Here is a 24,200-nt window from a genome sequence, read left to right as displayed (position 1 = left end):
TATATATATTTTTTTGTGAATTTCAGTTTAAACATCGATTTTTTCATTTGCAATGTTAAGCGGTTTATGTTTATAATGATAATGTGTTTTTCTTTGTGTTTCGTACTGATGTGTTACGTATTACATGGGCGTGCTTTTTTCGTCTTGAATTTTTTTATTTTTCCACCATTAATTTTATCATTTCGTACTCTCTTTCTATCCTTCCTTTTCTTTCTGTCTCCGTATCTGTCTTCCTCTCTCCCTCTGTATCTTCGAAGGGTTGAGCAAACAACACGTGAACTCATGTTGTTAAATTCAATTTTATGTGACGTGTCCTGATACAGAAACCACGAAGAATATTGTAACTCTTATGGTGGAAACTAATCTGTAGTTGGGCCAACCTGACAGTGACAGAGGATGGTCGAAGCCTGCCCTATCGAGGTCAGTTTTCCCGATACCAGTAAGGGTTATCTGTCGTTGATGGAAGGGTCTGCCGCTGTTGAAGGTCCACTGAGTTATTCAATACCAACAGAGTGCGAGATGAGAAGATTTATATGGATTTTCCGTTTGGTATTCTCGTGGCTAATAAATCCAAATGTGGTTTTAAGCAGTCATGACCTCTGTTTGCTATGGAATGACTAAACAGGAATTTATGTGGTAGACTGTAGTGTATGGAAATACTGTGGCACTGATGTTTGTATTCGAGAATGTCTGTGTTGATTATGAATCCTGAATGCCTTGCTGCCTTGACAAACAACTTAGTTCCACCATGAAAATTAATTTGTACTTGGCAGGAGTGAGGAATTTAACCAGCGAATTACCGATTCCTTACACAGTCACTTTCTGTTTGTCTCGCGTACCTTTAAGAGGTACGTAACCTATGCATTTGAATGAACCAACCAACTGAAACTATGCGTAACGAATAATTTGAACCACTTCACATTTCTAAGGTTTGGAAATATCCTGACTGAAGTCGTCTTGTCTCTCATCTGGGTCCACCATCTGGTTAACACCTAAACCACGAGCTCAGCTAAGTCTTAGCTGGCTGTCCGAATGACGTCAAGTGGTTTTGCACTGTTGGTAGTTCAACCCACTGATGTTATAATGGCGCTTTGTTCCTCGCGGTATGTGGGATGTGGAAAACAATGTGACCTGCGTGTAATGTTATAAAGACTTATATGACTCTCATAAAACGGATTTAACGTGGATACGAGTTCTCAGAACAATATACAACGTGTGTAAATAAATGAACGAATATTTCGTGCCGAAATTTAAATAGTAATGCGGTCAAATTTGTGGATTTAAATGGATGTACAGAATACAGCACACTGCTTAAGATTCTCGTATATTACTTCCCAAAGACTCAATATTATAGAATTCAATAAATTTTTATACGGAGAACAACTAATGGCCTATCTGCGTGTCTGTCTGTCGAGTCTCACGTCACATTTTTTTACAAGAATTACCCCCGATGTCCTGCTGGCGTCTTTGTCAGTGTTTATGCCATAAACAACACCTTTTTAATTTCGTTGTACTCCAGAGAGTACACCTCACTAACTTTGTTAAAATTGTTTGAGATCTGAGGTTCTCAGGGCGGAGAAGTTACCGATGTCAGTCTTTTGTCCTGTTCCGCCGTGTGGACGTACATAAGGATAGAATACGTTTCGAAAAGAACTTTCTGCTTCCATTTTAATCTTGAAGATTACAAGAAAAAATGCATTAGTAAAATTGCTTTCAGTTCACTGTGATCAAAATAAAAAAATTGGAAATGCCATCATTTTAAATGTTGAGGACTGCAAGGGAGGAATCAGTTTTAGTTTTGGTGGATCGAAGAGACGCCAATATATGATATGAACAATGAATCTTACTTTATGAGAAAAGGTTTGATTGACATAAAGGAAATCTGTAATAAATTGATGTGCTATTGCACTGTATAAATCATGTTAAATGAAACCTAAAAATAACACTGGTAACCTATGCAAGGCAACTTCTCTTTCAGGCTTTGGGGGAAATCTGAAGAGGTTTGGGACTAGGGAGAAAGGTAGATGACGTCATTTGTAAAAGGACTCTTTCTCACACGTGTTTGTGCTGTCTGGATTGTTTTCTCGCTAGGGAATAAACATGACAGAGATATATGGACGCAGGTATTTTTATCTAGAGGTTTCTGTTTCGCGAATAATATATTTAGTCTGAGCATTAAAGAAAATCTCTCAATTCCATTACTTTCTGTTCAGAGTGTGTGGCAATTTATATTGTGAACGTATGATTAACAAACATGCAAATGAGAACGGAAATTTCCGTGTAATAAATGCGACATTTGATTCTGTAAAAAAAAAAAATCTGATTCATTACGTCGCTTTTGTGTTGAATATTGTCTTTTGTAGATATACCCGTTTCATTACACGGGCGATTTATTTATTTTTTTTATATTAGTGGCAGTTACCCGGATCTTACACTGAATCCTTTGAAAAGTAGCTCTGTATGGTAACCAATAGAGTTGCCTTAGTAGTTAAAAGACAGACCGCTTATCTAAGTGGTCGAAACATATTTTACGTCATACATAGACCTCTCTGCGCGGATGTGAAAGGAGACGGAAAATTTTTCCTAAAACAATAATTGTTTTTGAAACAGATTTCAGACAATTTATTCTAGATAAATAGATAGGATAAGATAGATATTCTGCATGAGGCAAAAATAATATTCTAGAGATATATTAATTAGACGTAAGAGTTTTAAAGTAAGAAATTAATGACTTATGATGGAAGAGTCTGGTCGAGCTTGTAGAATGCAAGGAGAAGTAGCAAGTCAGTATAACTTTTCTTCGGCTGTACACGCTTCTGGTCGGAATTTTATCGAAACTAATAGGAATCTTGATGATTAAGGTGCAATCATCAGAAAGGATTTACTGCCAAGTGATCAGACAGCCGATGCGGCGGCCCCCGGCTGTGGAGGCTATTGATGGTCTTTGATTTCACGGCCCCCTGGATACTGCAAGCGACAGATAACAGTGATGAAAGAGTATAGACCGCCGTAAAACGTACATAACAGCGTCAAACCCTAATTTTACTGAACACACGGTGATGACTGTCCAATATGTTTGCCAGCCATTGTTAATCGGAAACAGTTTTTTTGAAAAAGACATCTGACCGTGGCAGTATGGCACGTTGAAACTGAAATAGCATCTAAAGCAGGGGACTGGTGTAATTTGTATAAAATCGTCCTTTATGCCATCAAACGTGAATTATGTGGTAGATCAAGTTTTGTAGTCGAGAGATAGGCACTCCTGCTTCGTATTTGCGGAAATCACAGATTTTGAATATCGGATTTGAGACCCTGAATGAGGTTTTTCGTAACTCATCGCCCTGATGATGGAGGCAGGAAAGACCTCTGTAACGTTATTAAACTTCTACCAGACTACACGGCGCTACAACCCAGAGGGCGGACGTCTTCGTCGATTTCGATGGTTACGACGGGAGAGAAGGCTGGAAATGACGGGAAACAGATGGAAGAATCCAGAGGACAGGAGAGGAGGAGGTCATCGAAATAATATTTAAACACTGCCGGGAGAAATGCAAAGTTATTGGTTATTAAGGAGGTGGTACATATAGTCGCAACTGAGTTTTGAAAGGGTTAATCACATCTTTGATATTTAGCTAAGAGAGCTACGCTGTGTGCATCGGAGTTCATCTAGGAGCTTTGTTTCATTTCGGAGAGGAGAGACGGGCCTCAAACACTGTAAAGGATATTGAATGCGTGGTTTTTGACATGCTAATCAGTTGCGTTTACCCATGATTTATTACACAGTATGTTTCCTTCAATATGGCCGCTTTTTAAGCTTCGCTCGCTGCGTTATATGAATGCCAACAATCGATAACCGATAATCGATAGATACCATTTATTATTTGCTCGTTCCCATGACAACGGGGACTTGAAAATAAACATCTGAAGAGAGGGTTGATCAGAAATTAGTAACCGATCAGAATTTCTGTTGTTTCTGACTCAGTTTGGTGTAAGGGAAACGTTATTTTTGTCGAAACATGAAATTTTAGAGTTTTTATACCCCGAGATTCATCAACTGAAAACATTGTAATGGAATGCAATTACTTTCAGAAATGTAAGTACGTGATAGCTAAAAGGATGAGGGGAGGAAATAATCTGGCGTGTATAACCTAAGGATGTCATCATTTCGAGTACCGTCTGTACTAAGAAATAAAGACTGATGTTTTTAAGTAAGAGTATACAACGCTTGTTGTGCTGGATTTCATAACGTAAAAAAAGAAATTCTGAGGCACTGAGCATCCATTCTGTACACTCTGAGCTAGTGATAAAAACTTTAAATAAATCACGTAAAGAATAATAGGAGTGATCAATATCGAAGGAGTTTAGAGCAGAAGTGGCCATCTTTAGTTAATTAGATATCTCGTCGAAAACATTTAAATAAGTTTTCTGTGAACCTGTAAATTTAATTTTGTTTTTCCGTATTTTCCGAGCTTTTCGTGTTCAGACATAAGCATGAAAATGTAATTTAAAGTAAACTTCATGTAAGAACGATGTAGCATCCCGCAGCTCAGAAAGTTTTGACGTAATAAAAGACGGTTCTCGAATCCCTTCACATAAATCAGCCCTTTGATGTCTCCAGACCCCTTTCCGATACAGAGCGATCATTGGACACGTGACATCTGCGATTGCAACAGTAATGAATAGTTGAGAGGGACCCAGCTTTCAATGACAGGCTATTCCACTCGTCTTACTGAGCTTTATTTGTACACAAAGTGTATGAAATGAACGTATATAAGTGAGGTATGTCCTACGTGACGCGTGCTATTGTTTTCAGAACTGCTAAATGACTTTAAATTGATGTGATACTGGGGAATTTACAGTAAAATTTTGTTGGTGTAATTTTTTTTTAAATTTTGATTTTTATTGTCACATGACTTTCCAGATGCAATCAGTCCGTACCTCAAAGAAATCACAACACTTTACCATTACACGAAACTCAAGAATATATTCAGTGGACAAAATACCAATTGTTAACTCGGGGCAAAATTCAACGGCGGCTTTTGTGAACACTGTAATAAACATCGGATTTCATAAAAATTAAATTACAGATACTCTCGAAAAATTGTACTGCATCAATTTATTTTATAATTTACGTGTTTCGTGTTTATTTTAAGACTGTGTAAATAGAACTGATTCAAATATTTGAGACTGTTTATAAAATAAGAGAAAACGTGACATAGCTATAAATTTACGTGAATTTAGATTAAGATTTTTTTTTTACCTGGAGGGCGAATGTCTTATTTTTCGGTTCCGGTTCGTTGTTCCGGTAGCAGCAGATCGTGACGTGAGTCAAATGAGAAATCGAGAGATGTCGAAAAAGCAGCATTGTCGCAGTGTTTGTGTTTCCGTCTTGGTTTTTGTGTTCCACGTGAAATATTACACTGAGGAAGACATTGATTGATCTGACTTTGCTCACCGTAAACTTCTACCTAGAAATGTAACATTTCCGTCTTTCCAGACATATTCAGGCCCAATTTCTTCTTACTTTGTGCATGAATAAGAGAAACGCATAAAATTCCAAGCTGTGTTAACATAAACCGAGCTCATTTCATCGAAATTAAATTCTACAAAAATCGAAAATATTGTCTCATCTCCCGTGGTTTAGGTGGACAGACGCTGTCGTCCTGATGCAGACACGCGAGTTAAATCCCGGTTGACTTGAAGTAAGATTCGTGATGAATGATATGGAGCTGAAGCAGGTTCATCCCCGACTTATTCGTCCCCCTACCACCTGAAATCATCATTCCTCCACTGATAGACGATCATTTATCACCACCCAACGAGGTGTGAGTTAACCCTGACGAAGCAGCACAGTATCGCACCCTTAGTACTAAGTTAGGGCCTTCGTCTCTGACAAAACAGTACCTTTAATTTCTCCTTCTTATATGTATATTTTCTTATTGTAGTGACTATAAAGTTGATAGTTATAATGAAACTTTATGTGTTAATTTGCGGTAATAGTGGTCCATTTGCTAGTGAAGGCAGCGAGTTCTGCCTTGCAGTCACATTGTAAATCAGAAAAGGTTATAAAATATATCAGACGATATTAAATAAACTCGGTGATATAAAATAATAAAGACAAAGTCACAAACGCATATAGAGAAAAATAAGGTAAGATACAAGAAATTATGAAAGAAAGATAAAAGTTAAGAAAATGTATTGAAGCCCCAAATAACGAAACACGTCCATTACACTTGGTGATTTTTCTAACTCACATCAGTTCTGAGGCTCTCCTGGCCTAAATGTACATATATCAACCCCCCTACCTCCTCCTGATCCCTAAAGAGCCCAAGTACAGACTAACTAAGCACGAGTTTCCTCTAACAAAATGCATTTCCTACTCGGAGAGGTTATATCATTGTCGAGATCGATTAACTCCGGGGGCCATCACGAAGGGAATGTTTAGATTCAGACACAAAGCGAGGACAATTACATAAAGACGTCACTTTAACCAAGTAAAGTAGTTCTGACAAATGGAACGTGAGCAAAGCACACAGAAGAGGGCCCTCAGAGAGCAGCCTGCAGTTTATGCTGTCAGTTGCAGTAATTGCCAGGTAGCTATGCAGCCCGCTTTGAAACAAAACACATCCGCCCTCCTAATACATGTTGTCAAGCAAAACCCAAATGCATCTTCTTCATTGCAGACGGCGTCTCTGCCAGGAGGAGAGTAAACTGAAGCACGTCGCGGTGTCATCCGAGGTCCCCCGGCGCGAACCACTTTTCTGCAATACATAAAAGGTATGTTACTCTGTGACCAGAGGACAGAGTCCAGCTCATGTTGTCATTTATATAATTTTATGTTCGCATAATGACTTTATGGTTACGAAGGTTTATTCTTATGAGTCTGAACGTAGCATACGGGATTTACGGTATGTTTACGATTGGGGCAGAGGATTTTTATCTTCCCCTCCACCCAAGTGCCTACGTGGCGTATAGTGTGGCAGGTTTAATTTACTTTTTATTGAATCCTGTGCAATTTCTTGTTCCACATGTGGCAGACCACACACTGTATTTTACCTGTATGTATTTCAGAACTCATTCTGTGGTATTTATTACGGATACAATCGGCCTTGGCACAGTGCCTGGTGCTGGGATATAAAACAGATGCTTTGTAGAAATGCAAATACAAATTACATTTTTATTGCGAATTTTTTAAAGGTTTATTTTTCACAAAGTTATCTCGCCCTTTCGTTGTCTTGTAAACAGAAGGGAGATTTACAGCCCCGTAGCGTGAACAACGTCTATTGCTAGTTGTGTTGTGGACATTATCGCAGTTATAGTATTAATAAGTGAATGTAAGTTGTGTTTTTAATATTATCTCGCAAGGCCGAGAAAGCTTCATTTAAACTCTGGTTTTAGTTTCGTTTCCTGAACGAAAATGTCCACTCGAGAAAACTTTTCAGGAGGTAAACGTGTTTCATCCTCCGCTTCATAAAATCAGATATCCTAAAAGACTGACATCTTCAAGGAATTCTTTACGTTTGTGGAATTTTATTGATTGTCAGTTGTGTCTACGAGTCCTTGCCATTGGACCATATCCTGATCAAGTTTAATGAACTTTGCCCTCACATGTTATCTGCAATTAGGTCTTCTAATTAGCCTCTTTCATTGATGTTCACTGGCTAATATTTTTCATGCGTGTTACATGTTCCACCCATGAGCCGGGATAGCTCAGTCAGTATAGTGACTAGCTACGGGCTGGACGACCGGGGTTCGATCCCCGACGGGGGCAGAGGATTTTTTTCCTCTAGCCTCTGCGTCCAGACCGGCTCTGGGGCCCACCCAGCCTCCTCTACAATGGGTACCGGGGTCCTTTCCCGGGAGTAAAGCCGGCCGGGGCGTGATGCTGACCACTCACACCCATCTAGTGCCGAGGTCAAGGAAGAGAGGAGCTATACCTCCACTCCCCCCAAGCGCCTACATGGCGTATAGTGGGACAAACTTTACTTTACATGTTCCACCCACTTTACGCTGACTAGTTTAATTACGCTAATATTGAAGAATATCTTCTTAACAGTGTTTCTGATATAGAAACACACCAAATGTGCTTTTCCTTCGTTATAAATTTATCAGATCTTCAACAGACTTGTTTTTGCATTAGATAATTTTTTTTTTTTTGTTCTGGACATTTCAATATGTGGGTCTTTCCGATCAACTGGGAACGGTTCATGAATTAATGGAAGCTCTCCGGTACTGGGGAGTTGTTTATCATGGCTACCAGAGATCTCGCGTGATTTACACCGGGCAATACTCATTGATTTCAAATAAAAACAGATGAAGTTTTGACGTAGAGACGGATGGAATTCGGTTATGACCTACAGCCAATAACAGTCTACGTCAATGGGGTTTTTGTTGTTCGTGAGAAATTTATTCCAGAATTCTGATTCCCGATTGTTTTAAGTTTTTAGAAAACTTATTTTCGTAAATAAGCGCGGAATTTTTCATTACCTCGTACTCAACCTAAAACATCCCTGTCACGTGATACTGAAAAAAGAGTGACATTTTTTTCCTGTATCGCGTTAGCGTTTACAGATTTAAGCCCAGCTTCAATTCAGAATTAATTTCTGAAACCACGAATCCCCTTCAGCATTAAAATTTATTAACGAGAATTTTCTTTGTACACAGGGCGGACAGAGAATACAGTACGTGAATCTTATTACGAAAGGCACGTAAAGAATTCTTTTTCCGTGTCTGCGTATCCTCACATTTTATGTTTGACGAGCTGAAATTAAATTTTTTTTACTGAGAATGCACATTGAAAATTGTTAGATGAATTTAACTTTCATTGGTCTTGTCTGTCTTTTGTAACTTGTATTTAACATCAAGCCACAACCGAAATTAGGAATAATAATAAAAAAAACTCATCATATAAAAATAATTAAAGAGAATATAACATTTATTAAGAATACATAAATATCTCATTCCAGGTGCCTTTCGATGTGGTGAATGTTTTATAGAATGTCAGGAAATATCACTGTAACGTGTTGCGAGCAGTGGGTTATTTTTTGAAGGATAGAATTCGCGTGTGTGACATACGAGGAACATACTGAGTGACATGTAGAATAACATGGAAGGCGCTTGCAAAATGTGCATACATTTATCTGGAACGCACTCGTCACATCTCATTATCGTCTCTTTTAGACAGAGACGTATCAACGCGACTTCTGAAAACACTTTCTAGCGATCTGTGTCAAAGAAGCCACGCCCTTTTAATAACACGGCCTTAATGAGGAAAGAATTTTAAGTCACTTCCCGACGACTTTTAATTTGTCTTCCGTACTTTATGGAAGAAATGCCTGCGTCTTTTAAACATTTGAAATCAATTCTTCTTTTTTTTCAAGGAAGGAAAGTAACTGAGTCGTTAAAGGCTCTACTTGTAGGCTCGACCGGGGTTTGATTCCCGGTATGGGCATGACTTTAGTTCACTTGTCACGTCCAGGCAGGCTTCCAGTGAGTGCATTGAACTAACTAAATGTTTTGTGAAGGATCGATCATGCAGAAGGCATTTTATAAAACCAGTAGTAAATTTTTCTCCAAGGTTTCAATGCATTAAGTAACTCCGGTTAAATATGGGATCTGTACAATGAGCGGAGATGATTGTTAGCTGTGCCCCAGGGAATAGAACTTTTCGTAACCTTTCGACGTGACTTTGCAGCAAAGGGAAATATGCCTAACTCTTTCCAGTCTGGACTGCTTCGTCGCGTACACTCCGGTGATAAATGGGAGTTCCCGTGGGTTAATGACGGTGAAAGGCAGATGCGGAATCCAGCGCCGCGGCGCTCAGTAAGCCGTAGCGAAGCGGCAGATGGCGGGACAGCTGCCAGGTGGGACCGAATAGGCTGCACACTTCGTTAAGATTCACACATAGGTCCAACATGTCGTATCGCCTCTTCTAGGGTCCAGAGGAAAACTTTCTGTAAGATGTGCGCCGTGTGGTCTGATATAAAGTTTTCAGGCACTTAAGAGGTGATGGCGCGGGCAGCAAGCACATCCGAAACGTCGATAAATTTCTACCAGACCACGCTGCGTAATATCCCTGAAGACAGGCATTTTATACTCGTAGCCGTGAGAATCTCAAATCTCACATAAGAGTTAATAAATGTGTTTGTAATTTGGATCATAAAACTTTGCCTTATAACCGGAGTTTCGGTTCATTTCGAAAGATAATCGAAAATCCAATCCGTCCGTAGCATCGCCCAAGCCAGGAGACCGACACAAAAGCAGGTGAGAGGATAATATTAAAATGCGGTAATTTCTTGACTAGTGACTTAGTTTATCGTGAAGGTCTGTGCTGTGGTTTTGATGGATTTGCTTCTAAATTTATAAATTTTCTTGGTTAGGGGAGACAAGACGTGAGCGATTTGAAGCAGCGAGGAGAAAATAGACTAGTTATTTATACTTGGCACACCAAAATTTGTAATTAGAGGTCTGAAAATTAATTTAGATTCCTGATAAACGGCCAAGTTTTGCTAATTAACATTGTGTTCTGTGTCCTTTCTTGGCAGTCTTATTTTTGCAAGATTCATCGCGCCATCCGTTCTGAGTTTTGACCTACGCGTTCTGAACGTATGCTAGCCTACAATGTTTATACAATCATCACATTCTAGCTTGTGTAGAATGTACGTCGTTAAGCGAAGCTCGACTCCCGACATTCGAAATAAAGTCCCTGTAACAAGGAGCTTCGGTCTATTTCTTTATTAATTAAGGTAAATGAACCAGTAATTAAAGTATCCTTACTTCAAACACCATGTAGTGTCATCGAAAATGTAGAAGCCATTTCCAAGAATAGAAAGTTAGCGTCTGTGATTAATTGCGCTAACTTTCATTAGTTTTCAATTACTAATCAAAAATTCTAAAACCAAATTTTTGTGCTTTTCGACGTCATGCCCTGCAGAGAGCTAGCAGTTAATTTCAAGTACCCAAGGAAATGGCTTCTTAAATTTAAACACGCCACCAGCTGTCGCCAGAGGCTGATCAAGAATGACGTAGTGCATATTTAACCCTTTGAAGCCTGAGCTAGTCTAAATAATATTTAAGAATTCAGTACGTACCGCGAAGTAAACACTACTCTTCACCATTACAGAGATCGATTGGTTGACGCTGTTTAAGGAAATAATCGCTGTTTATTCTGAGAATTATAGTTCGTCTGAATTATATTTAATGATTCAGTCCGTACCGCGAAGAAAACACAACGCTTCACCGTTACAGAACATCATTTGGTTAACGCTGTTTAAATAAATAAGAGGAGTTTACAATAAAAATTATACGAAACCCATAAACTCATTTTAGATGCAAATCACCGAATTATTTATTGAAGGATTAGGTGACTGTGAAAACTCGTGCATTGCTCAGGCAGCAAATGGGAACTGGTAAACCAATAGGTTACTATAACCCTCTCCATTCTGAATTACCGCGAAAATTTTTTTAATTCTTTTGTTTGTATCCATCATAAAATAATAAGTGATATATAACTACAGAATTTGCTTGGAAACAAAAGATAAAAGGTAATTAATATTTAATGTGATATAAAAGAAACTGGAGTGGGAAAGTATACAGTTTTTGTGCACGAAATGATGAAAACGGATTACCGTGCTTTAAGACTGGTATTTGGAAGTTGAGGGGGCTGTTGGTTGACGGCCTCTATGTGGAGAAAAAAACGTAATTTTATAATTTTAAAATATTCATAAACGCACAAGTAGAGTGAAGGAACGTTGAGTAGAAGTGGCTTAATTTCAATGACAAAGGAAGCTTACAAGAGAATAATGAATTATAATAATTTTTCACAATTAATAAATACAAAAATATTTGTAATTATGAGAATAAAATAATAATATATAATTTGGGAATATTTTTTTTTTATTTTTCTATGAATAATTATGGAGCATTCTGTAATTCTGGTGCCATGTGAAATTGTTCCATGCTTTCTTGTCGTTTATAACTAATATAAAATGGTTGGAAGAGAATGTCTCTATACATTTCTATTAGAACAATTTTGTTATGTGACAATTGCAATGTCTGAAGCCTCTCAATCGTGAACACACCTCTGCATACAAACATCCTAAACTAATTTGGACTCTCTTCAGAGAACAATTAGATCTTGCCTTGTTGAACTGAAATAACATCTTCAGATGTTTGTGTTCGAAACGTAGTCTTAAATGCAACATCCTCCTCGTTCCTGCGAGTTGTAAATTATGTTCGCTAAACTCGAATCGGGGGACAAACTACGCCCCCATGCATGTTTAAACAAACTAATTCAGTACCTCAGGTCGTTTGTTCGGACTATTGTTTGTTCTGATTATGCTGTCCACACACGCAGTACCGCCATGTTTGTATAACAGTGACGTTCTAAGCAAGAATTTCAGAAATACGCAGTTGGATGTCGATCGAGTTAATCGGTTATCCTGACTGAGTTATTCTGTACTTGTCCTTATTTTCTGTCGACAGCTTCGAAATATTGCCTTTAATCTCTGAATCCGAAGCTCATCCGAATATTTACTAATTCGGTCCGTACCGCTAAGAAAACACAGGACTTCACCATTGCAAAGATCAACCGGTTATCGCTGTTTAAGGAAATAATCGATGTTTGAGAACCATATAAATAAATACAAAATTAATTATTTTTAAAACATGTGGTATATAAAGTTACCACTATTAATTCCACGCTGTTTCTTTGGTACTATAAGTCCGGGTTCGATATTGAAGACCTGCGTGTCCTTAAATCACTCGAAATACTGTGTAGCGGGTTCAAATCCTTCTTAGGGTATCGATGTGTGTTAATGTTTAATGTGTAGGTGTGGACATTACGAAGGGCCGATCTCCTATCTATGGATTCCTAGATATACGCATATATTGTAACATGAAATATAAATATCTGCATTTTTAACTGAAACGGAAGATTTACGATTAAGAATCAAGAAATTTTAAAAAATCGACCTAAAGTAAAAGTTTATTTTCTTGAACCTGATTTTGTTTCACTCTCGATAACTTGTAGAATAATTACCTTGTTGCTTCCCTTGAAACTGTAGGTTTATAGACCAGAGTGAATTACGGGGTCCCTGGAAATGACAGCTGGCAGAGCGGAACAGAATCCCTGGCGACTACTCCATTGTGACACGTGTTGATAACACACACACACACTAACGCTGTAACACTACAAAGCACTAACACTGACGCCCGTAAACCATTCGTTCGGTAATTTCATTAAGTCTACCGTGCGCGAAGTTTATATGTGAATGCACAGGATTTTAATATTTGAAGCGATAAATATGTATAATGCGAATTTTGTAGTAACTGATAATCCATTTATTTAATATTTCACTATTGACAGACAGATTAATAAATAGAAATATAATGGAACGCTAGATCAGAATGTAAATATCACATCGTCAGATATATTCTTGCTTGCAGTTCGTAATTGTTTGTTTTCTAGTCTGCTGCCTAAGAAGATAAAGATTAAAAGATGCAAAACTATAATTTTATTGGTGTTTTGTGTGGGTGCGAAACCTGGTCTGTCACATTAACGAAAAGGATACAGATTAAAGTTGCCTGAAAACAAGGTGCTGAGGAAGATATTTGGAGGCTAGAATATTCAACATAATGAGGAACTTCCATAATTTATATTTTTCACGAAATATTATTAGGATATTCAAATCAAGGAGTATGAGATAGGCGGGGCATGTAGCTTGCATGGAAATCTGAGAAATTGTTACAGAATTTTGGATGGAAAGCCTGAACGGGAAGAGATCACTCGAAAGATCTAGAAATAGATGAGAAGATAATATTCAGTCGGGTCGTATGGATGTGGGGTTGTGGGTTGGATTCATCAGGTTCAGAATGACGGCCGATTGCGAGCTGATAAGGAAACGATAATGAACCTCTAGGTTTAGTGAACTCTGGGTAATTCATTTACTAACTGAAGGACCGTTAGCTTTTTTGAAATGACTGTCAACTCCCGAAACGTCGGATGCCGAATATAATGGACTAAATGATACATGCCCCACATTTCATTTCAAAGTATGGGCTCTTGTAATGCTAAATTGGTTGATTGCCTGATCCTGGCAAGATTCCCAAATAGTTCGAACCTAGAGACTTCACGGTAGATGACGAGTATTTCCGTCCTTAACCTTGAATCGATTGCAGCCTCTGAGTTCGTGCACAGGAACGAAATTGTATCTTTCGGTTCACTTGTTATTATGACGTGAGCTTCAACAGATGGGATTTTTTTTAAAAAAAAAAAGTTACCGACAAAAACAAAGTTGGAAATGTGTCCACTTTGGAGTACACAGAAATTCGGCGTGTTTTGAAGCCACATCACGGAGGTCAGCAGGTTAACGAAGGACGTAACAAATACCACAATCTTATCAAAAGAAAACTATGTGACCCAAGGTGATCATGAAAAATTTAATATCAAAATTCAAAATTCCGATCGAGTTCACTAAAACCCTTTTTAACTTCTCGTAGTTCTGCCTTCTCCACTTTCGCAAAACCTTATTTTTTTTTAGTAAACTTACCTTTACCAGAAGGACGAACGTGCACTGCCTGGGAACCTTCATACCAGAAAATGTGTTTGAAAATGTAGCGTGTGCCTTAATTTTCTCTTCGTCCTAATTAATTCGAGCTCGGAACGTTTCAGAAACTAAAATCTCAAAGAAGCTTGTATTCTGACAGTTCCAAGTTGTAAAAAGATTCATTATCACTTATTACTCCAGAGGAAGATGACAGACTGTCCCATTAACTGGTAAAAACATTCATGAAGAACTTTGATGGTACTCCAAACAGAATTTTTTTTTACGCCCGTATAAACAGACAGAAGTGTTGATTCAGAGCTTGGAATTTCTCAGTAAATAAATCGAAATAACCTAGATGCATCTTACATTTAGGAAATGTCAATTTTTATCAGACGAATAAGTCTTTGATGTCTCAGCGCGCGTGGCAGGTGGGGCTCCCGTATAAAATATTACAGGCAAGAACCACTTGGATTTGCGCCAGTTGACGACAGATGGCAGAGTAGGCTGAATGTCCGTCATTCTTTTGTCACCTTCCTTTGTCTTCTGAATTACAGCTCAGCGTGGCCTAAGTTGGGGTTCCGTATCAGTTCATATTCTTTTGCAGGCTAAAAATATTAATATAACCTCATGAGTCAGTTGATGAAACTGTGTTAACAAATTATTATTTTGCTACAAAGAAATTCTAGCAAAATTTTTTATTCGCCGTTTATGAAAAGAGAAATTCGATTGTGTTTACTGATCGATTTTATCCCATTCCACGTCCATTTTGTCTTGCCTGCCATGATTTTTTAAGAAATCTCTTATTTTCCAAAGCATATCCTGAGTTGTTAATTTGATATTGTTTATCAGTTGAATTTTCTAACGCAGGCTTTCTGTACGCTGGTGCAACATGAGAAATTGATTAAAATTTCGTCTCTGATTGCATTTTCCCTCGCTGAGTGATCGCCCATGCTAATGAAGCACATCGGATGATCTTTGCAAGGGGATAAGGCTTGCAGACGTACATGATCTGGAGATTTTTACAGATTAAATTCTTTATCAACAAAAGTGGAATAATAAACATATTATAACGTGAAGGTACGAGAGAATAATTTTGACGATAAAATACATATAACCCTTTAAAACCAAACGGTAACTCAGTATTTTTTATAAATGGATTTGATGTGATTCTCGGTGTAAACAAGGATTATTTCGTAGGATTTGATGTTCTCACGGCTGTGAGTACAAAGATGACTGCCTTCTGGGTTGTAGCGGAGTGTAGCCTGGTAGAAGTTTACCAACGTTTCAGAGGTCCTTGCTGCCTCCATCATCAGGGCGATAAGTAAGCCGCGCGCGTGGAAATTAAAATTAAGATTATATGTAGATACAGAATGGACTTTATTTGTATTAGGGAACTGATTAGATCCTGGAGAGAAAAACTTGTCATTAAAAAATCCCCCTTAACTTACTTTTCGATACAAATAAAATATATGGTTCCATAGGAAATTTAAAGTTTAATGAGAAATTGGAAGCTTTTTTAGTAATTAATTAAAGACAATGAAGTTTTTCTTTCCATGATTGCTTAGGACGTACTGTCTCTTGTTTGATTTTAACCTCTCATTCTTGTTTCTTTGTGTATTTAAATACATCGTCTGCCTTCAATATATATCTCCATGGTAACGTATAATGAATTCCTTTCATGGAAAGCTACAAATTATAAATTTAAGGAATTGAGAAACGTCTGGAACTGTTTCTTTCAATCAGTTTCTGAAAAGCAACGAATAAAGAAAGATTAGGACAGGAAGTCTATTCAAGCCCGACTTTTAATTTATATTGACTATAATTAAAAAGATACAATAAAAATTCTTCATTTATCTGAGACATGATTTAAAGTTCTTTAGGTCATAGAAATGTGACATCTCGTCTCTCGGAAGCTGAAGATTTTGTTTGTCGTGTTGGTACCACTTCTTTTGAGTAAACATATGAATCCACCTCAGTCGAACGTCGAGTTCTGTCTATTCATACGAACGCCGTCGTCCTCCTACCAGAAGACGCCTTGTTCCGGTCCACTCACAGCATTTGATAAAAACAGAAGAGAAACGCTGTGCGTAAAAAGACAGACGTTGAGACGGAATCGAGATCAGGCAGTCTGCCATATCGAAATTACTTCCTCACCAGCTGACGTGGTTCGTAAATAGAGGTGCGCAGTTCTACTACAGCCCGCGACAACTGTGTTTTGGTTACTGCTTATTATAACGAAAGTATCAGGTGGCTGATGATAATTACGTAATTTATATTCTTCGCCTAATATCGTTAAGGTGAGTTTATATTTGTTTTATTAACGTTCTTTTAACGATATAACCCACAACTCGTATTGTATAATATCTAATGATAGAATACGCAATAAATTTAAAAATACAGGTTTAGGGATTGAACTGGTTGTGGCCTACTTTTAAGTATTGCCCCGTGAATTTTTTGGAGGGATTAATAAAATCAAAGAAAGGATCATCTGTCTCTGCGAGTCGAGATTTGAAGTCGGATCCTCCTGAAGACGAAATACAAAATCAGTAATGTTATAAACCAACATATTTTTTACTTAACCGGCTAGTGACTAGCGTTGAGGTTAACCTCTTCTGGTGTTTTCTTCTGATAACACTCTGCCGACACTCTCAGCGGTCACTCCACCGAACACGCCTTGAAAACCAGGACGAACGCTTAAATTACAAGGACAAAGCCTCGGAAGACAGAAACTGTTCTGGAAAGCGTATTCACGAAGCTAATAGAGTTTTGTCCGGCATTGTCATCCCAACCCTTACGGCATTATTGGGAACGCCTACAAACAGTTGACAACACAGAGCGCGATATTGGCTCCACAAGATACCGCCTCTCACACCCCAAGTTTCTGATCCTAGCCTCCTTCAAGCAAAGTTTGTCGAAGGTCCACGGCGGAACAAAGCAGTCAGTGAGTTGAGTTGGGGCTGAATTTCCCGGGATCGATTCCAGATGGGAGCAGAAATTTTTATCACTGCACAAGATCTCGTCTCGTTTTTACAGTGTTTATTAAGGATTTTTTTATTTTCGGAGTAATGCGTCCGGGGCTTTGCTAATCCGAAGACAAGGGAATTGAATGTTAGGTATGTTTACGGAGGGGGGGGGGTGTCTAATGTTTCGGAAACGAGATGAGGGGAGGTTTCGTGAATCATTTAGCAATGCGCTCCCTGACAAGGAAATACCTAATAAGACAACAATACTTCGAATGTTTACAAAATGTCTGGGCAAAGAAATTGTGATAAACATTCGTCCAGCTATAAAACAGCTGAAATTACGGCCGTATTGATTTCAAGCAAAGAATCATCTGCAAAAATGAAATACGGAAATTCATGGACACCCTGTATAATGAGAGAGAATTTTGAGACTTTCATCTTTTCACCACCGGGTCCATACCGGCTCTGGACTAACCTAACCTAACCCCATGTCCTTCTTGAGTAACTAAGTTTGTAATATTTCTCGCAATTTTATGAACCTCGACGTTTAATTAACGTGTTTTCAAGAGCCTTCAAATTATCCCTGTCATAAGACAGATGAATCTAACGCACACACTCCAAAACTGTTTAAATAAGACCCATTTTAATATTATCCTTCGACCTACGCCTCTGTTTTCGAGTGGTATTCCCCTTCTGGCTTTTAAATAATTTTGTACGCATTTCTTGTGTCCCCTATATATTGTTGTGCCTCGTCAATTTCATCATCCCTGATTTTATCACCCTAATAAAATCTGGTGATGAGTATAAATTATTAAGCTCTTCATAACACCCTGTATGTGATGTTAGGTTGTGGATGGATGGTGGAAGGATTCAAGATCGTATGATCTAATTGATGCTGAATCTTCGGTTTCGTTTTCCTGCTGTTAATTCAGTTTTTGGTAATAAAATTATTTGTTCGCCTATTCGTTTGTTTGTTTGCTTGTCTGTTTGAGTAGCTGACAGTCACACAATTAGCTGTGCATTGCGGTCCATGTCTGTTATGTTTATACGTCGCTCTCGTGTTACCGCCGTGGGGTCTGTTGCTATGCGACGAACGCAGACCATGGTTTTGACAAGACGTGTGTCTGTACATTCCATCCGTACCAATTACTCCCACTTGGTCGCTGGATCATACCTTCACTTCAGCAGCACTTAATAGCCAGGTTGCAGATGACAGGCGAAGGCGAGCTTTGAAGGGAATAAGGGCTTATGAAACAATAAAATGTTTGATGTCTATTTATCCAGCGAAATAATCTTTAGGGAAATCGATATGTAGGACTCAATTCGACTGATCGCTTTGCCGTTTTCATTTGTCATCACAGTAACACCGTTTACAATAGTCCTCTAAAAATGTTCCTGAATAAAATCTTGGTATAGATGGATGTCAAGTTGGTCCTTTGCTACCACAGCTTTGATCGGCCTCGGATTCCGGACGGAGGTGAAGGCCTACAAAAATTTAGGCTAGCTGCGAATGTATTTAAATAAGTATTTTCGGACAGCCGACAGGGGGTGGTCACACAGGCTGGTTGTTGGGCCGAGTGCTAACAAACTCCGACCGTAAAAAAGTGGACACGAAGTAATGTTACTAAGGGTCTGATGTTGGACGGATTCTTTGGAAAGACGTAAGACTTAGGAAATATAATTTGGAAACGAATTTTGGAAAATTGAACGGCAGGAGTCTCTATTAAAAATGGCGGGGTGAAAAATTAGCAAAATGAAAATCAGATATAGTTTAGGTATAAGAGACAATGATCACGTTCCGTGAACGCGTAGGAATTGGGAAGGAAATGGTCCTGGCCACTTTTGATAAACTGTACTGGGAAGATGTCTCTTTGTTTTAAAGTAAAATTTGGGGCGGGGGGGGGGGGGGTTGAGTAAAAAGTATCTGGCAGGGAATTGAGCTGCTCTCTCTCTCTGTCTCCCCGAAGTTTAGTAGCCTAACGGTTTCGATGCATCTTCATGTAAAGATCAACAGCTTACAGGGTTTGAGCGGAGGAACGGCTTCTTTGCTTAGAGCCTGTAAATAAACGTGTAAGGGAATTTCACAACAGGAAGCAGTGTTAAATCCCACAGAACTTCCCCATCAGCATGCAGAAAGATACGTGGTATAATGGGATTATATTAAAGCCATTTCTCTATGGAAATACATGTTTGTGTCAGCCACAGGTTTCATCCGCGTTTTATCTCTCATTTGTTTGACTTTACTATGTCTTTCATGTGTAGGCACGGTACAGAGAATGAAATAAAAAGTACACAGATTAATCTCGGAATAAAATTCATACTAACGTGCAAGTTTTTTTTTTTTTTTTTAGAAATAATATCGCGTGGGTGAATGATGAAATTCCTCATTTAAGCATTTCATGTGTTGTCCCCAAAGTCAAATTAAAGACTTTAGAGGCATGTAGATTTTTTTTTGAAGTCTACTGGGTTGCACTAAATAAATGTAATTTTAAACACATTAAACATAACAAATAATAAAAATAAAAATAGAATTTATTCTACAGTATATTAGTGTAATTATAATCTCATCAGATTTATTGGTTATTACTCCATACCACCGGCCCACTATCAATAACAACTTCGCCTAGAAAATTAACCATTTAAAGACAAGTGGTAACTTAATATACCATCTACTTTAACAATCAATTACGTTGCATTTTGTATATATGGGTTTTCCTTAAACAACGTTAATGAAATGATCCTTGTAATGGTGAAGAGTTGTGTTTTCTTTGCGGTACGGACTTAATTCTTATATGTTTTTTGGACGAGCTTCGGCTTCAAATAGCACCTGTAAATTTGGTACATGAACAGAAAGTAGACCATAGATGAAGAAGGATTTTTACAGCTTCCACGACGTTTGAAGTTAAATGGGATTTATTTTATTTATTTATCTGCACATAGCGACAAATGTTTGTTCAGAGGCGGCTAAATGTGGAAGTTCAACTTTGTCGTTTCATACACGGGGTAGTTAAGACGAATTTCAGCATCCAGTTGGCTGTGTGGATGCTTGTTGTAGTTAATGGCACTATAAACTCCATCACACGGCAATTAGTAAACCATACAGAACTCAAACGAGTCCATAAATTTTAAACCTGAAATGTATTGTTTGAATCGTAATTTTCATCTTGACGTTAATGTTCTGTCATTAAACCCCGAACAGTTTGTACGATTATTTTGTCATACCTACGGCCACTTAAGAGTCGACTTCAAAAGCAGAGATGACATAATCGTGGTTTCGACAAGAAGTTACTACCTGCTTTAAGCGTCTCGTATCCCGCACAGACCATTTTAAAATTAACTCCCTTTTCTCGTATGGAGAAAGGCAGTTGCAGTAACTTTACTTAAAGGAACAAAATGATCTACCTTGTATAAAGTACAAAGTAAAAAAGGAAAGTTTGGTCTGGGAAATCTTTTTACGTCTCGTAATTCTCTTTGTTCGAGGCGGGGTCTGAGCCACAATAAAAAATAATATCACACACATGTTCACTCTTTGTGCAAAAGTCTGCTCATACCTCAAGCGACTTGTTTCATTTTACGATTCACGGCGATCAGGGGTTCTCAAAGTTTCAAAAGAGGGTCTACAATAGTCCTCTCTTATAGACTTGGGGCCCTCCGGATTATAAATTAGAAGAGTTTGTTAGTACTACTGTTTTTTTTTTAAGATTTCTACTAGCTTCTTATGTCAAACAGATTTATATAGTCATATTACTCAATAATATATTTATTGATTTGTTACTTTTATTAACTATTCATTTACATTTAAATATTTAACATCAGTAGTAACTATTATTATTATTATTATTATTATTATTTTTTTTTTTTTAGTGTTCTGTCTGACGACAGGTCCATATGAACAGGATCCTTCCATCCTTTTCTCGGACTGGGACCTGTTCATATACGTTCTTGGCAGATGATCCAGAAGTGGTTTGCCATTGCCTTCTTCTGTGTGTGAATGGAGTAATTGTTGGGATGCCACGGAGGAAAACTCCGTGTTGCCTAGACCACGGCCTTGCCCAACCCAAGTTATAAATTCGGGCACCGCCGGGAATCGAACCCGACACAGAATGAAAATATTACATAAATATACGGTGTCTGCACAAAACGTGTTGGAAACTCACATGCCTCCCGCAGACCACTGGTTGAGAACCCCTTACCTAGATCACTGAAAGTTCAGTCGATAAAGAAATTAGTATGGGTTCGATCTGTGGCAGAGGCAAAGATTTTTCTTAGGCATTGCCCAGCCTCGTCTTCAATGAGTAACAAGTAACTATTGTCTTGTGGTAACGCGGCCGGAGCGTGACGCTGACTACTTATGTGTAGAGGCGTTAAAACTCGGATATAAATTCAGATGGAGACGTTTTACTTTAACCGCAGTCCACCTGTCGCAAGACACAAATTGTGCCATGTTCTTCCTCAGTTTCTTTGAATCTTGTTTAGGAGTGTCGATGTAGCGTTGCGTCAGGAGGTCCGAATGAATTCCGTCAGCATTTCATCAATCTATTATTTAAAGCGACGTAAAATTTGCAGTTGTCTAATAGGGACCTCCAAAAGCAAACAGAATGTCTGCAACCCAAACTGCAGATTTACAATGCAGTTAATCACTACTCTGACAGACACTCAAACTCAAGGTGCCCCAGCACACGAGGTGTGTCACGGTGTGCGTCTTCGCAACACAGTGGGAGTTAACGAGATGTCTGTTTGTTTGTTTGTTAGTGAGTAGGCTGCAAAGCATCGGTTGGGTGTGTCAGCGAGATGTCGGATGGAGTGGGAGGTTGAAGGAGTGGATTGAGTGACAATAGGAGTGACGCGCATAAATTGTTGAATGACCTAGTAACGCAGAGAGTGGATAATTTATGAGTGACTGGACAGACGGATAAATGATTGAAGTTCTCGCGAAAGAACGTGGGAGTTCTGGAAATTTATTTATGGAAAGATATTTTTTCTGTTCCGCACGTAAGCCGTTTTGTGAAAAATTCTATTCAGAGAAAGTTGTCTTGTGATCAGTGTCTGTCTGTAACATATTTAGAACGTCTGTCGTGAAGGGTTGATTTATCACCAAACCGAAAGCAGACGCCATGTTCTTGAAAAGTCTACATAAATTAACGTGTTCTCTTTATGAAATTCGAATACTTACTAAAGATTCTTTTATAATATGTTGTTTCATAACACTATATATTATGAGACTGTAATATATCTCCCAGGCCAGAAGTTCGCCTGTCTGTCATGTTACTGGCTATTGTAGGGCATTAAAATACACGACTTTGGGTTGGCTTGGATTGGCTCAATATTCATATAACATTACTTGAAACTAGCTCAGTTTGCTATTACTTTCAAAGGGGGATACGCGCAGACACCCTGGTGTTCACATTTGTCACGGAACGAAGGTAGGCTGATAAGAAGAATTTACAACGCGGATGATTCATCTCAGTCTTGCACGCAGAAAATGATAAAATAGCTGCCAGAATTATGAATTGTGTTCACCGGTCTGTTTTACCACGAACATGAAACGGCCATGTCATGTTTTATTATGCGATGTTCATTAACGGCGTATAGTTCTCTGACATTTCGATTTCCTGTCAGTAACAAACTGTGGTTTCCCGAAGCATATCGCTCTGTTGACTCATTATGTTCACACAGATCAGTTTATTTAACTAAAACATATTACATAATAATAACAATAATAATAATTAACGCATGCTGCAAAACGTGTATTCATTGAGACGTATAAGCCAGTAATCCCCTCTTACAATTTATTAATCCACAGCTGTATTTTTCTCAATAACATAATTTACCAACTGATTAATTTACTGCAGAATATTTCTTTAAAAAGTTTATAGTTATTCACCTGATCACAAAGTACCACACTTCTATGGAAGAGGAGGTTTGATCCTGTCCTGAAACCGTCCACAATCAAACCTTCTTTAAGTCCACGTGAAACCAGCTGACTGATAAATTTTTGGAGGAGGAAGTTCATCCCTGAAAATGGAGGTAGTACGTTCCTCAATAACGCTGGTATGTACCTACAAGTTCATAAGACGCTGCAGCCTAGAAGGTCGACATCGACATATTTATCTCCGTAAGAACCTGAAATCTCACAAAACCCCTTTATAGTCTATCTAATTACGTGAAATCATAAATATATTCAGAATAAATTATTATTTATTACCACTACTCAACGTATTTTACGTACGTACAACAATAAAAACATAAATGTTTATTCTGTATGAGGTAACCGCCCCCAAACTAGAAAAAAAATGTGTTTTTATTGGATGGTTTAAATTGGCATTTTTAACCTTTATTCTGATACAAATTTAACTTGGATACGTAATAAAAATAGTCCTTTAATGAAACATCTGACCTTTCTGGTTACTCATCTGCTGTGTAAACGCTCACACCATGTTTACAGTACACAAATCATACAGAAACGTTACAAAATGTCAGCCTTTTATTTCAAAATCTGCAGACAGTTTTCGTTTCTTTGAAAGCTGCCACCAGCAGCTTATCTGTAAGTTAATGATCGAATGTTAAGCTCCTTCATTTGTTTAGACCCCTCCTTCGGAACTTGTTGATTCTCCTTGATTGATATTCTTAATAATATTCGATAAACTTTACAAATTATGAAATTCTTACTCAACTTTCTCTAGCCTGTTGT

The 24,200-nt window shown here is 38.2% G+C and overlaps 1 protein-coding gene across 5 annotated transcripts in view; it reads left to right on the top strand.

The window, feature by feature from the left end:
- Positions 1-24,200, top strand: part of LOC110830146 (somatostatin receptor type 2) — a 169,745-nt gene that overhangs the window by 108,720 nt on the left and 36,825 nt on the right. For 4 of the 5 annotated variants that reach the window (XM_087352974.1, XM_087352972.1, XM_087352973.1 and 1 more), the window contains one exon: positions 6,684-6,777. The gene's annotated coding sequence lies outside the window, so the exon portion shown is untranslated. Of the gene's footprint in view, positions 1-6,574; positions 6,594-6,683; positions 6,778-24,200 lie in introns of those variants that run through there. The other variant, XM_087352975.1, reaches the window with a different exon arrangement.

Source organism: Zootermopsis nevadensis, unplaced genomic scaffold (assembly GCF_977971745.1).
Source record: "Zootermopsis nevadensis isolate Lab colony 2312 unplaced genomic scaffold, Znev_1.0 Znev_ptg000021l, whole genome shotgun sequence".
Classification (NCBI taxonomy): domain Eukaryota; kingdom Metazoa; phylum Arthropoda; class Insecta; order Blattodea; family Termopsidae; genus Zootermopsis; species Zootermopsis nevadensis.
This window is presented reverse-complemented; position numbering and strand designations above follow the sequence as displayed.